This window comes from Carcharodon carcharias, chromosome 24 (genome assembly GCF_017639515.1).
Source record: "Carcharodon carcharias isolate sCarCar2 chromosome 24, sCarCar2.pri, whole genome shotgun sequence".
Taxonomy (NCBI): Eukaryota; Metazoa; Chordata; class Chondrichthyes; order Lamniformes; family Lamnidae; genus Carcharodon; species Carcharodon carcharias.
The window spans coordinates 17386065-17398477 of NC_054490.1; positions in this window are offsets into that span (position 1 = coordinate 17386065).

The window sequence follows — 12413 nt, forward strand, 5'->3', positions numbered from 1 at the left end:
GGCTAGAATCGACTGGACACTCTCCCATCATGGTCCATAACTACTGAGTACTGAGGGAGCGCCACACCGTCAGAGGGTCAACAATGAGGAAGCGCCACGCTGTCGGAGAGTCAGTACTGAGGGAGTGCTACACTGTCAGAGGGTCAGTGCTGAGGGAGCTCCACACTGACAGAGGGTCAGTAGAGGGAGTGCTGCACAGTCAGAAGGTCAGTGCTGAGGGAGTACTGCACTGTCGGAGGGTCAGTACTGAGGGAGAACTGCACTGTCGGAGGGTCAGTGCTGAGGGATTGCTGCACAGTCAGAGGGTCAGTGCTGAGGGAGTGCTGTGGTGTCGGAGGTTCAGTGCTGAGGGAATGCTGAACTGTCAGAGTGTCAGTGCTGAGGGAGTGATGCAGTGTAGGAGGTTCAGTGCTGAGGGAGCGCTGCACTGTCAGAGGGTCAGTGCTGAGGGAGTGCTGTGGTGTCGGAGGTTCAGTGCTGAGGGAGTGCTGAACTGTCAGAGTGTCAGTGCTGAGGGAGTGATGCAGTGTAGGAGGTTCAGTACTGAGGGAGTGCTGCACTGTCAGAGGGTCAGTGTTGAGGGAGTGCTGCACTGTCAGAGGGTCAGTGCTGAGGGAGTGCTACACTGTCAAAGGGTCAGTACTGAGGGAGTGCTGCACTGTCAGAGGGTCAGTGCTGAGGGAATGCTGCACAGTCGGAGGGTCAGTGCTGAGGGAATGCTGCACAGTCAGAGGGTCAGTGCTGAGGGAGTGCTGCACGGTCGGAGGGTCAGTGCTGAGGGAGTGCTGCATGGTCGGAGGGTCAGTGCTGAGGGAGTGCTGCACTGTCAGAGGGTCAGTGCTGAGGGAATGCTGCACTGTTGGAGGGGTAGTCTTTTTTTAAAGAGGCCCCAGATGGAATCCCCTATCTGAAGATAAAAATCCAAATAGCATTTCCTATATAGAGTTCTTATAGTTTCCTGGTGTATTCCAGCTTGATACCCATTCAGTACATGTGATTAGTGTAGGGATAATAATCCACAAGGTTAATCCGTAAGAGAATCAATTGTAGGATTAGTATTTTGGTACTCCAGGGTACAAACAGGCCGCATTACGCCTCTGTTCAAGAAGGATTGCAGCTTCATTTGTTCACTGTTCCCTATACATTTCTCACAGATGAAAGGTTGAACTTGAGTGTGCATTCTCTTCCCCTTTAACATGTTTCTTATATTCAAAAGTCCATACATTACAGAATTAGCATTTTGTTGGTCACTGTTTTGCACTGCATCCCAGTTTCTTTCTCACAGCATCTTCAGTTTAACATCCTTTCGATCTGGAGTTAGATTTAGGAGCACAAAGATAGGAGGAGGCCATTCAGCCCCCTCGAGCCTGTTACACAGGAATAGGAGGAAGCCATTTTGCCTCAGTACACAGAAATGCAACTACTGTAACCAAAACGTAGGCCCCTATCCTGTGTACAGAAACCGCCCCCCCCATATAGAAATATGCTCCCTGTACACAGAAATGTAACCCACCTCCACCACCCTACTCCAAGGATACAGAAGTGTAGTTCCCCACTCTATACAGAAATGTAGTGCGCCTGTACACAGAAATGCAACAACTCTGCACCCTGGCCATTTCTGGAGCTTTCTGAAACAGCTCCCCTATGTTCCTGCCACCAGGAAGCTGGTAAAATTCAGTTTAATTATGTCTGAGCATTAGGGCATCAACCCAAGAAATTCTCCCCAGGCATAATGATGGTTAAGACTCTCTAAATCCTGCTTCATTTTGAACCTGATATGGAGTACAACTTTAACAGACAGAGGGGAAGATTATTCAGTCCCTTTACAAAGGGCACATTTTATAACCAGAAATTTATGATTCCCAAAGGAAGGATTTGACCAAAGTCCATTGGGAATTCATAGTAAGTGGAGGTGTATCAACCAACTGTAAGTATTTTGAAAGGTGCCCTTAACCTGGCGATGGAAAATGATTTTAACCTTCTCTGTATGTGTTGGAAGGGCAGTAGTTTAAGCCGAGCTATCCTAGAGTTAGCCACCACCCCGACACGAGTCTTTCCCGCTCAACCGGTTGGGTGGTGCCTCCTAGTGATCTCCAGCCTCTAGATTGTTCTGAATCCCTGAGCTGGGTGAACTTGAGAAGCAGGGTCAGCTATTGCTGGGTCATCTTGGAAGATGTTGGGTATCTTACTCTTGGCGAGAGGTCCGACTGGAGGCAAAGATCCTTTTTCAACCTATCCTTTATTTGCCTACTCAGCTATGTAAAGGATGAAAACGCACTAGGACTGAGCCATTGCTCCTCTCTGATTCCCCTCATTCTCTTCTGAGAGATATTATTATGTCGCCCCTTTTGCACCTGCTCAGTAGCTACTGTTAGAGTAATATTAAGAGTTGACCCTTTCCACCTCCCCCCAAGTCTTTACTAGCTATGTACACATGTTCCTACACCTCCCCCCAAAGTCGCTGTTTTTACAAGGATAACTTTTTGTGGTGGTTTCAGCAATCTCCCAGAAGGTGTACAGAGTCATTTTTGAGGTTGTTGAGGATCTGTTTGCTTCAAACTTATTCTCCGAGGGTCATAATTTCTTGTTTTCATCGTTATTGGTTCTGTAGTTGTAGTTTCCTCCTGAGGATCAGGGTGTGCAGTTCATCTGGTGAATGGCCTCTTGCTCATTGAGATCAAGGCTCCCCTATTTCTTCAGGTGATATCGGTTTCTTTCTGGACAAGATATGATCTTTGACGTTGCAAACTATCCATTCCAGTAGCTTCTCGCTGCTGGTCCCTAATCCATCTCTCCCCTTTCAAGTATGAGTGGGTTGTGAGCCCAGCATGGCCTGCTGTATAACATTCTTCCTTCTGTTCGGCACAGGCACAGTGGTGCTGCTCTACTGTGGTGTTAATGTATGAGGAAGGGGAAGAAGTTGGTTTCTTAGCCTGCATTAAAAGCTCGCATGGGTGAAGCCGCTCTGCAACAGTGCAGAGTGGTAGCTGAGCAGGGCTGACTCAAAATCTGAAGAGGCCTAATTGGTACTGTACGCCGCCACCTACCCCCCACCGCCCTCAGCCTGTCCGTTTGCATGAGGTTACCTTGGCGAGCTTGTGACATGAACAAATCCAAATGAAGTTTGCACATGATTGGAAAGACTTTTTGATGAATTATGGCCCATTGTCAGAAATGACAATGTCCAAAATGCTGTGCATGGAAAATATCCTCTTCAGGGAGGTTATAACTACTTTAGAGGTGAGCGCATGTAACTTTTGCACCTCAGTCTAGCGGGAATAATAAGCCGCAATGATAGGAAATATTTTCCCTTTGAATTCGAATAGGTTCATGCCAAAGCATTCCCATGGACTGGATGGGAAAGAGGAGGGATGAAGTGGTTCTTTCTGCTCCAGTCTCTGAATGGCACAGGTGATGCAGTTGGAGACTATGGCCCAGATTTTCGTTCCGGGGTCAGGTACACAGAGATGGGAGATTCCCTGGCTCTGTGAACCTGACCTTTAAAAATGTCTGCCTGCAGGCTGGATTTTCAGTCGGGGGACGGTTGGGCTGAAATAGGAGTTGGGGCGGGCGACCTCGGAACAAGTACGGAGGCTGTTAGGTGCAGAGGTGGACTGGTCACAAGGCCTGCCTCTGTGCTCAGCGCTGTGTGCAAATAAATAAGTAAATAATAATTTTTAAAAACAGCCCTCCAGCTGTCACTCCCTCACACAATCCCTATGACCCATCCATGCCAATCAATGCTGCCAGCCACCCCTGATGGCCCCTCATAAGCCCATGTGCCTCTACCCACCGCCACCGCCCCCCCATGGCCTCTTATAACCCCAATGTCAACTTAATGCCAAAACATGACAAATCAGGCCCCCCACTGACCACCCTTTGCATTTACACCCACCATGCCAACTAGCCTGCTTTCCTTGGACAGTTCATTGACAGCTTTGACACTTCCTGGACAGCACTGACAGCTGGGGAGTTCTTTAACAGTTCCTTGACAGCTGGACAATTCCTTGGCAACTTGACACTTGTGCATAAAAAGTGCATAATCATATTTAATTTTAGCAATCCCAAAAGGTGCCTCACCTCTTCCAAAGGGGTATCTTAACTCACCAAAGGGATGCCCTGGCAATCCAAACAACCCATTAAGTTCAGGTCTCCTCTTACCTGGTCTGCTCTGCACATTCCAGGATTCATGAAGCTCAAGTTCAAAACTCTTACTTCAGTGGAGGCAGCTGGTGATTTAAGTGGGCACCTGCCTCTTCGAACACTGGCCTGACCCAGTGAAGTACTGGTTTCAGGGGCGGGACTTATAAATTTCGGCCATTTCTGGGATTTCTGCACGGGCTGTTGAGCCCTGGCCCAGCACTTGGGAAATATGAAGATTCGCCTGCTGAATCTTCTGGAGGAGCTTTAGGCAGAGAGCTGGTAGGACTTCCAACCGCTCATCATAGACCAAGAGGTCATCAACCAAGAGGTTATCAATGATGCTGATATGGCGATGTTGTTCAAAGGCCTGCCTCAGAATGGGGTGAATATTCTGGCCATCTATCAAGGCAGAATGTAAATAATCATTTGGTAATGCAGGACTTAAGTATTGCTGAAAAAGCTTTTTGTCTTGCACTCATCGGGACAATTTGCAAGAAAATACCAATGTCAGGGGAAACAACACATGTATGCTGTATGACAATACAGTGCCGATTGGTTGGCAAATAGACACAGATTGGTATTGCCATGGAGAATGTACCAGTTGATGTTGCCTGACTGTTAATTGCCAAGCATTGTTTGAAATTTAAACCATGCAATTTGATTCTGATTGGGCAAGACATTGCCCTGGGGAATCATCCAGCAAATGGCTGTCACTTATTTTGTTTCGCTGAAACAGGCGCATTATGTTTACATGTTCTTTCTGTCTACAAACAACAGGGCCCTGTGTATTAATATATGTAGCTTCCAGCACACACAAATGCCTAGAATTTGTGTTCCAGTCTCCTGAGTGGAACTCAAACTGACAAGTTTCTGACTGAAAAGCAAGGATTCTAACATCTGCCTCCTACAATTTTGTCCATTCCTCCAGTTTACTAATCTTCACAATCTTATTACAGAGGATTATGAAGGGTGAACAGCACAGTAACACGCCATTCGGCCCAGTCAGGCAATGCTGGCTTTAATGTTCCAATCGAACCTCCTCCCATCATTCCTTTTTTAAATCTATTATCGTAAGCCTTTATTTTCTTCTCCCTCATACACCTGTCTAATTTTCCCTTAAACTTGCACCTCGTTTGCAGCTTCATTTGTTCCTCAGAAATATTCACTGTGGTTTCTATTGGATATAGTCTGCATCCTTATACTCTGCTGCCTGTCACTATCTATAAAAGTCATTGCTATATGCAGTAACCAGAACTGAACCCATTTACCCAATTTAAACCTGCCGAAATGCTGTTCTTAACTCCACCTGGGTGCCCTTGTTCATGAGTCACTAAAAGCGAGCATGCAGGTGCAGCAAAGAATTAGGAAGGCAAATGGCATTTTGGCCTTCATTGTGAGGGGATTTGAGTACAGGAGTAAGGATGTCTTGCTGCAGTTATACAGAGCCTTGGTGAGACCACATCTGGAGTATTATGTACAGTTTTGGTCTCCTTATCTCAAGAACGATTCACTTGCCATAGCGGGAGTGCAATGGATGTTCACCCAGTTAATCCCTGGGATGGCGGGATTGTCATATGAGGAGAAATTGAGGAAACTGAGCCTGTATTCTCTAGAGTTTTGAAGAACGAGGGGTGGCCTCTTTGAAACTTACAAAATCCTCTCAGGGTGTGATAGGGTAGATGTGGATAGGATGTTTACCTTGGCTGGTAAGTCTCGAACCAGAGGACATAGCCTCAGAATAAGGGGCAGGCCATTTAAAACTGAGATGAGGAATTTCTTCACACACAGGATGGTGAATCTTTGGAATTCTCTACCCACAGCCAGAAGGCTGTGGAAGCTTAATCACTGAGCATGTTCTAGACAGAAATCGATCGATTTCTGGAGACCAATGACATTGAGGGATATGGAGATAGTGCAGGAAAGTGGCATTGAGGTAGATGATCAGCCATGATCTAATTGAATGGTGGAGCAGGCTTGACAGGCAGAAAGGTCTACTTCTGTTCCTTTGTAACTCAGTCCCTATGTTCTCTGTACAAAAACAAAATACTACAGATGCTCCTCGTTCTCTGTAATCTATTCTAGAAAACCGTGGGTCTATGAAAAGAAATTCATAATCCAATTTAAATAAGCTGTCAGTTTAAGGTATCACCATGTCAATTGGTAGCTCTCTCAGTCAAGAGGATGTGGGTTCAAGGACTTAAAATTGGATGTCCTCTTTTGTTTGCTCGCACTGGGATGTGGGCATCTCGGAAAGGTCAGTATTTATTGCCCATTCCTAATTGCCCTCAAGACTGTAACCTTCTTGAACCTCTGCAGTTCTTGTGATATGGGTATTCCCATGGTGCTGTTAGGTGGGGAGTTCCAGGATTTTGATCCAGCCACAGTGAAGGAACGGCAGTATAGATCTATGTCAGGATTGTCTGTGACTTAGGCGGGAACTTGCAGGTGCTGGTGTTCCCTTACGCCTGCTGCCTTTGCCCTTCTAGGGGTAGATGTTGCAGGTTTGAAAGGTGCTGTTGAAGGGGCCTTGGCGAGTTGCTGCAGTAGATCGTGTAGATGATACCCACTGCTGCTATGGTGGAGGGAGTGAATGTAAGAAAATAAAAAATAAGAGCTGGAGTAGACCATATGTCCCTCGAGCCTGCTCCACTATTCAATACGATCACAGCTGATCTTCTATCTTCATTCCACTTTCCCGCCTCGCCCTACATCCCTTGCTTCCTGAAAATCTATCTCAACCTTAAACATACTCAACGATGGAGCATTCACAAACCTCAAAGATAGACAATTCCAAAGATTCACAATGTCATGATCTAATCAAATGGCAGAGTGGGCTCGAGGGGTTGAATGGCCTACCCCTGCTCCTAATTCTTGTGTGTGTCTCACCTCAGTGGTAAGTAATCAGCCCGTTATACTGAGACTATGCCCGTTTGTTCTAGATTCCCCAGTCAGAGGGAACAACCTCTAAGTGTCTACCCTGTCAAGCCCCTGCAGAACCTTGTGTTTTTCACTTCTCATACTTCTAATGCCAGAGAGCCAAGATCCAATTTACTCGGCTTCCCATCATAGGGCAACCATTTCTTCCCAAACTACTGGCTGCACCTACATGCTAACTTTGCATTCCTTGTATGGGTGAATGCAGGTCTCTCTGAACATCAATACTTAGGAGCTTCATACCTTTCAAAAAATGTTGTTTTTTACTACCAAAGTAATAGCATCACCCTTTCCCATATTAAACTCCATCTGCTAGCTTGTTACCCACTCAATGAACCTGAGAGCACTTTCACAATATTGGTATACAATAACATGAAAAAGAAGATCAAGAGGTTGGATTTAACAGGGCACTGTTGTCCTGCCTGCACACAGAGGAACCCTCCGCACACACAAATGTTCTCTCCGCATGAAACTAATTTGCATCCTACAAATGGGACGCAGATGTAGGCCCTTTTGGAATTATTTCCACCACCCCCCAACCACCTGCCTGATCGTCAACAGTGCCAGCAGGAAATCACACCAACCCAGAACACATCAAGACCCAACATGGGGTCTACATATCAGCACTTAGCTGAAGAAGGCTTGCGGCTGCCTTCAGAGTTCAAGATGCAGGCCTCCAGCGACCATGGATCATGGTCCATGGAGCAGTGGTGGGTGAGGGGAAAATCTGTCAGGTGGATCTTCCAACTTCAGTGCCTTCGATGAGGTCCATCTTCAAGATTCAGAGTGCCCCTGGAACTTCATCTCCTTTCTTCAGGAGGACCATCTCCTTTCTTCAGGAGGACTGACTCCTTTCTTCAGGAGGACCGTCTCCTTTCTTCAGGAGGACTGACTCCTTTCTTCAGGAGGACAGTCTCCTTTCTTCAGGAGGACAGTCTCCTTTCTTCAGGAGGAACGTCTCCTTTCTTCAGGAGGTCCGTCTCCTTTCTTCAGGAGGACCGTCTCCTTTCTTCAGGAGGTCCGTCTCCTTTCTTCAGGAGAACCGTCTCCTTTCTTCAGGAGGTCCGTATCCGTTCTTCAGGAGGACTGTCTCCATTCTTCAGGAAGACGGTCTCCTTTCTTCAGGAGTACCGTCTCCTTTCTTCAGGAGGTCCGTCTCCTTTCTTCAGGAGGACCATCTCCTTTCTTCAGGAGGACCGTCTCCTTTCGTCAGGAGGTCCGTCTCCTTTCTTCAGGAGGACGGTCTCCTTTCTTCAGGAGGTCCGTCTCCTTTCTTCAGGAGGACTGTCTCCTTTCTTCAGGATGTCCGTCTCCTTTCTTCAGGAGGTCCGTCTCCTTTCTTCAGGAGGTCCGTCTCCTTTCTTCAGGAGGTCCGTCTCCTTTCTTCAGGAGGTCCGTCTCCTTCCTTCAGGAGGACCGTCTCCTTCCTTCAGGAGGACCGTCTCCTTTTTTCAGGAGGACCGTCTCCTTTCTTCAGGAGGTCCGTCTCCTTTCTTCAGCAGGACCATCTCCTTTCTTCAGGAGGACCGTCTCCTTTCTTCAGGAGGTCCATCTCCTTTCTTCAGGAGGTCCGTCTCCTTTCTTCAGGAGGACCGACTCCTCTCTTCAGGAGGACCGTCTCCTTTCTTCAGGAGTTCCGTCTCCTTTCTTCAGGAGGTCCGTCTCCTTTCTTCAGGAGGACCGTCTCCTTTCTTCAGGAGGACGGTCTCCTTTCTTCAGGAGGACCATCTCCTTTCTTCAGGAGGTCCGTCTCCTTTCTTCAGCAGGACCGTCTCCTCTCTTCAGGAGGACCGTCTCCTTTCTTCAGGAGGTCCGTCTCCTTTCTTCAGGAGGTCCGTCTCCTTTCTTCAGGAGGACGGTCTCCTTTCTTCAGGAGGACGGTCTCCTTTCTTCAGGAGGACCGTCTCCTTTCTTCAGGAGGTCCGTCTCCATTCTTCAGGAAGACGGTCTCCTTTCTTCAGGAGGACGGTCTCCTTTCTTCAGGAGGACGGTCTCCTTTCTTCAGGAGGACGGTCTCTTTTCTTCAGGAGGACCGTCTCCTTTCTTCAGGAGGACGGTCTCCTTTCTTCAGGAGGTCCGTCTCCTTTCTTCAGGAGGTCCGTCTCCTTTCTTCAGGAGGACCGTCTCCTTTCTTCAGGAGGACGGTCTCCTTTCTTCAGGAGGTCCGTCTCCTTTCTTCAGGAGGTCCGTCTCCTTTCTTCAGCAGGACCGTCTCCTCTCTTCAGGAGGACCGTCTCCTTTCTTCAGGAGGTCCATCTCCTTTCTTCAGGAGGTCCGTCTCCATTCTTCAGGAAGACGGTCTCCTTTCTTCAGGAGGACGGTCTCCTTTCTTCAGGAGGACGGTCTCCTTTCTTCAGGAGGACGGTCTCTTTTCTTCAGGAGGACCGTCTCCTTTCTTCAGGAGGACGGTCTCCTTTCTTCAGGAGGTCCGTCTCCTTTCTTCAGGAGGTCAGTCTCCTTTCTTCAGGAGGACCGTCTCCTTTCTTCAGGAGGACGGTCTCCTTTCTTCAGGAGGTCCGTCTCCTTTCTTCAGGAGGTCCGTCTCCTTTCTTCAGGAGGTCCGTCTCCTTTCATCATGAGAACCGCCCCTGCTCGTCATCAAAGTAGTGCCATGCAAACTTCTACATTCAGCTAAGAAGGCTGGGGTCAGGGTCAGGGTCTGGAGACTATGCATGTATGTGTGTGTGTGTGTGTGTGCATGTGTGGTGGGGGGAGGAGGTTGCATCAGTTTAATGTCTGATCGGAAAGACATCAGGCAGAATAATACACGCCCAAATCAGGAGCGTTCCCCACATCTGGAGATGTATTATCAGGCGTGAAGACGTCGGGCAACACTCTCGTTTGGCATAATAGGCCAGGCAGCCAGGCATAAAAGTGGGAACCCTGCCCATGTTATGTAAATGTCAATTACGAGTGTATTTAAGGTCATTAATGGCCCAATTACATCTTTCGAGTCAGATTCATGCCATGTGCGGTTCCCATTTTCAAGTGGAAGCTGGTAGGGTCTCAGCTTAGTCGATCTGTTGCTGCTGCCAGTGCTAATGTGAATGAACAGTGTATCCATTTTAAAATCATATGAGTTACAGGCTTTTTCTCAGCAGCTGAGTGCTTTGCTGAGTGCTATATTTGATCCTGATCATCTCTCAGGACTATAAAGTACCTGAGAGAGATGGGCATTGTGGACTTGCTTCTCCTGAAAAGATGTATAAGCATGCACTCATTAACAGTTTCAGATTATTTTATGGCATGCTGCCTACCCATTATCAGCTCAGTGTGCGCCAGCCTGGATGCTGTGCTCATCTGTCATATGCTCATTCTGCCCATCACCCACCCTACAACTGGACCAAAGCTTCAAATGCACCATGACATTGTTGAAGACAGCGTCCTTGCTGAATCCTGCTGTGTTAGAGCTCCAGCCAAAGTGACTTTCCTCCTACATTTGTGATAGTGCCCTGTACCACACTGGCACAAGATTACACGTACTGAGGCCTTAGTCACCCTGCCCGCCCCCATCACAAACTTGACATGTCAAATTGGCCTTACTTTCCTCCTTTTTAAGATACTTCTCAAGTTCAAGCATATACTCAACACTGAACTACCATTTTGTAGGTCAGGACTTCACACTCCATCCAAGCTTTTATCTTACAACATCTTCAATTTAACATCCTTTCAGTAAAGTTCGAGATAGGGAAACAGAATCAGGAGGAGGCCCGTTCAGCCCCTCGAGCCTGTTACACAGGAACAGGAAGCGGCCCATTCAGCCCCTCGAGCCTGTTACACAGGAACAGGAGGCGACCCATTCAACGCCTTGAGCCTGTTACACAGGAACAGGAGGAGGCCATTCAGCCCCCTCGAGTCTGCTACACAGGAACAAGAGGAGACAATTCAGCCCCCTTCAGCCTGTTGCACAGGAACAGGAGGAGGCCATTCACCCCTTAGACCCGATTACACAGGAACAAGAAGAGGCCATTCACCCCTTAGACCCGATTACACAGGAACAAGAGGAGGTCATGCAGCCCCCTCAGCATGTTACACACAAACAGGATGACATTCAGCCCACTGAATGTCTTACTCAGAACAGAAGAAGGCCATTCAGCCTCCCTCGAGCCTGTTACAGGAGAACAGGAGTAAGCTATGCAGCCCCTCAAGCCTGTTTCACAGGAACAGGAGGAAGCCATTAACCTGTCACACGCACATGTTAGGAACTAGAGATAGTTCTAAATAAGTTATATGCATACTTGTGTGTGTTAAAAATAAGCTGTAGCTTTAAGTTTAAGTTAATTTTTTTTATTTGCATTTTGGAAAGGTGAAGCCTGGATTTTGGTTTCATTTTAGAGTGAGGCCAGCAGCTCTGGAGCTTTGTTTCTACACCTGCATTTTAACAAGGTTTTATGACCCTTCAATTGGTTCAGGGAAGTTAAAACAAAGTAAGAAAAATCGTGCTGTTGCCTCGCCACAAGGATCCCTCAAAGACACAAAGGGAAACAGTAAGCAGTTTTAGTTCAGTTAGTCTGTGCGTACCACAGGGTGAAGAAGTTGGACAGGAGAGGGAACTGCAGGGAGCAGGTCCCCAAGAAAAGAAAGAAGTTCCAAAAACCAGCGAGTTGGGCAGTAGATGGCTCCAGGAAGACAGTGAAGTCAAGTGTAAAGAACAGGAGTCTGAATAAGGTCCTTTTCAGTTAAGCTAAAGGAGGAGCGGTAAGGGCTTCAAATTAAAGAAAGAAAGCTACAGGGAGCATATTCAAGGCAATGTGGTCTTGTGAGAAGCCAGAAGATCCAAAGAGGCAGCCAAAGGTGGGTGACTCCTTACTACGGGCCTGTGAAGCAGTGGTGTTCTGTTGGCATGGCTGAGTTTCTGAGAGAGTGCATGGAAAGTGAAGCTTGAATGCATGTGGTGATGCAAGGGAGAGGAACATCAGAAAGAGGTGTTGAAACCATGGAAGTGGATCCTTTTTGAAAAAGTCCAAGTGAAAGCATAGTTTGGGAGAAAATTCCAAGATGCATTCTTCGAGAGTGGAGGTTGGAAACCCCCATGTGAAAGACGGAGTTCAGTGAGACCGGTTGGCTCACGGTATGACAAGCATCTGGAGAGAATTGATGAAATATCCATAGCATCTGCTTTGGGTGGCCTCTGTCACTTGGTTTCAGAGTGTGGTGTGTCCAACCACAGGTTGCTTTTTGGTTTACATGGGCTGTGTATTTACTGTGAACACTAGAGTATAAGAGATTTTGTAACTTGTGTTATCCTTATGAAGCTGTATATAATCTGTAAAGGTAGTGTTCTGGGTGAAGGTGTACTGTAATATAGTTAATTTTTCTTTGTTTAAGAAATATCT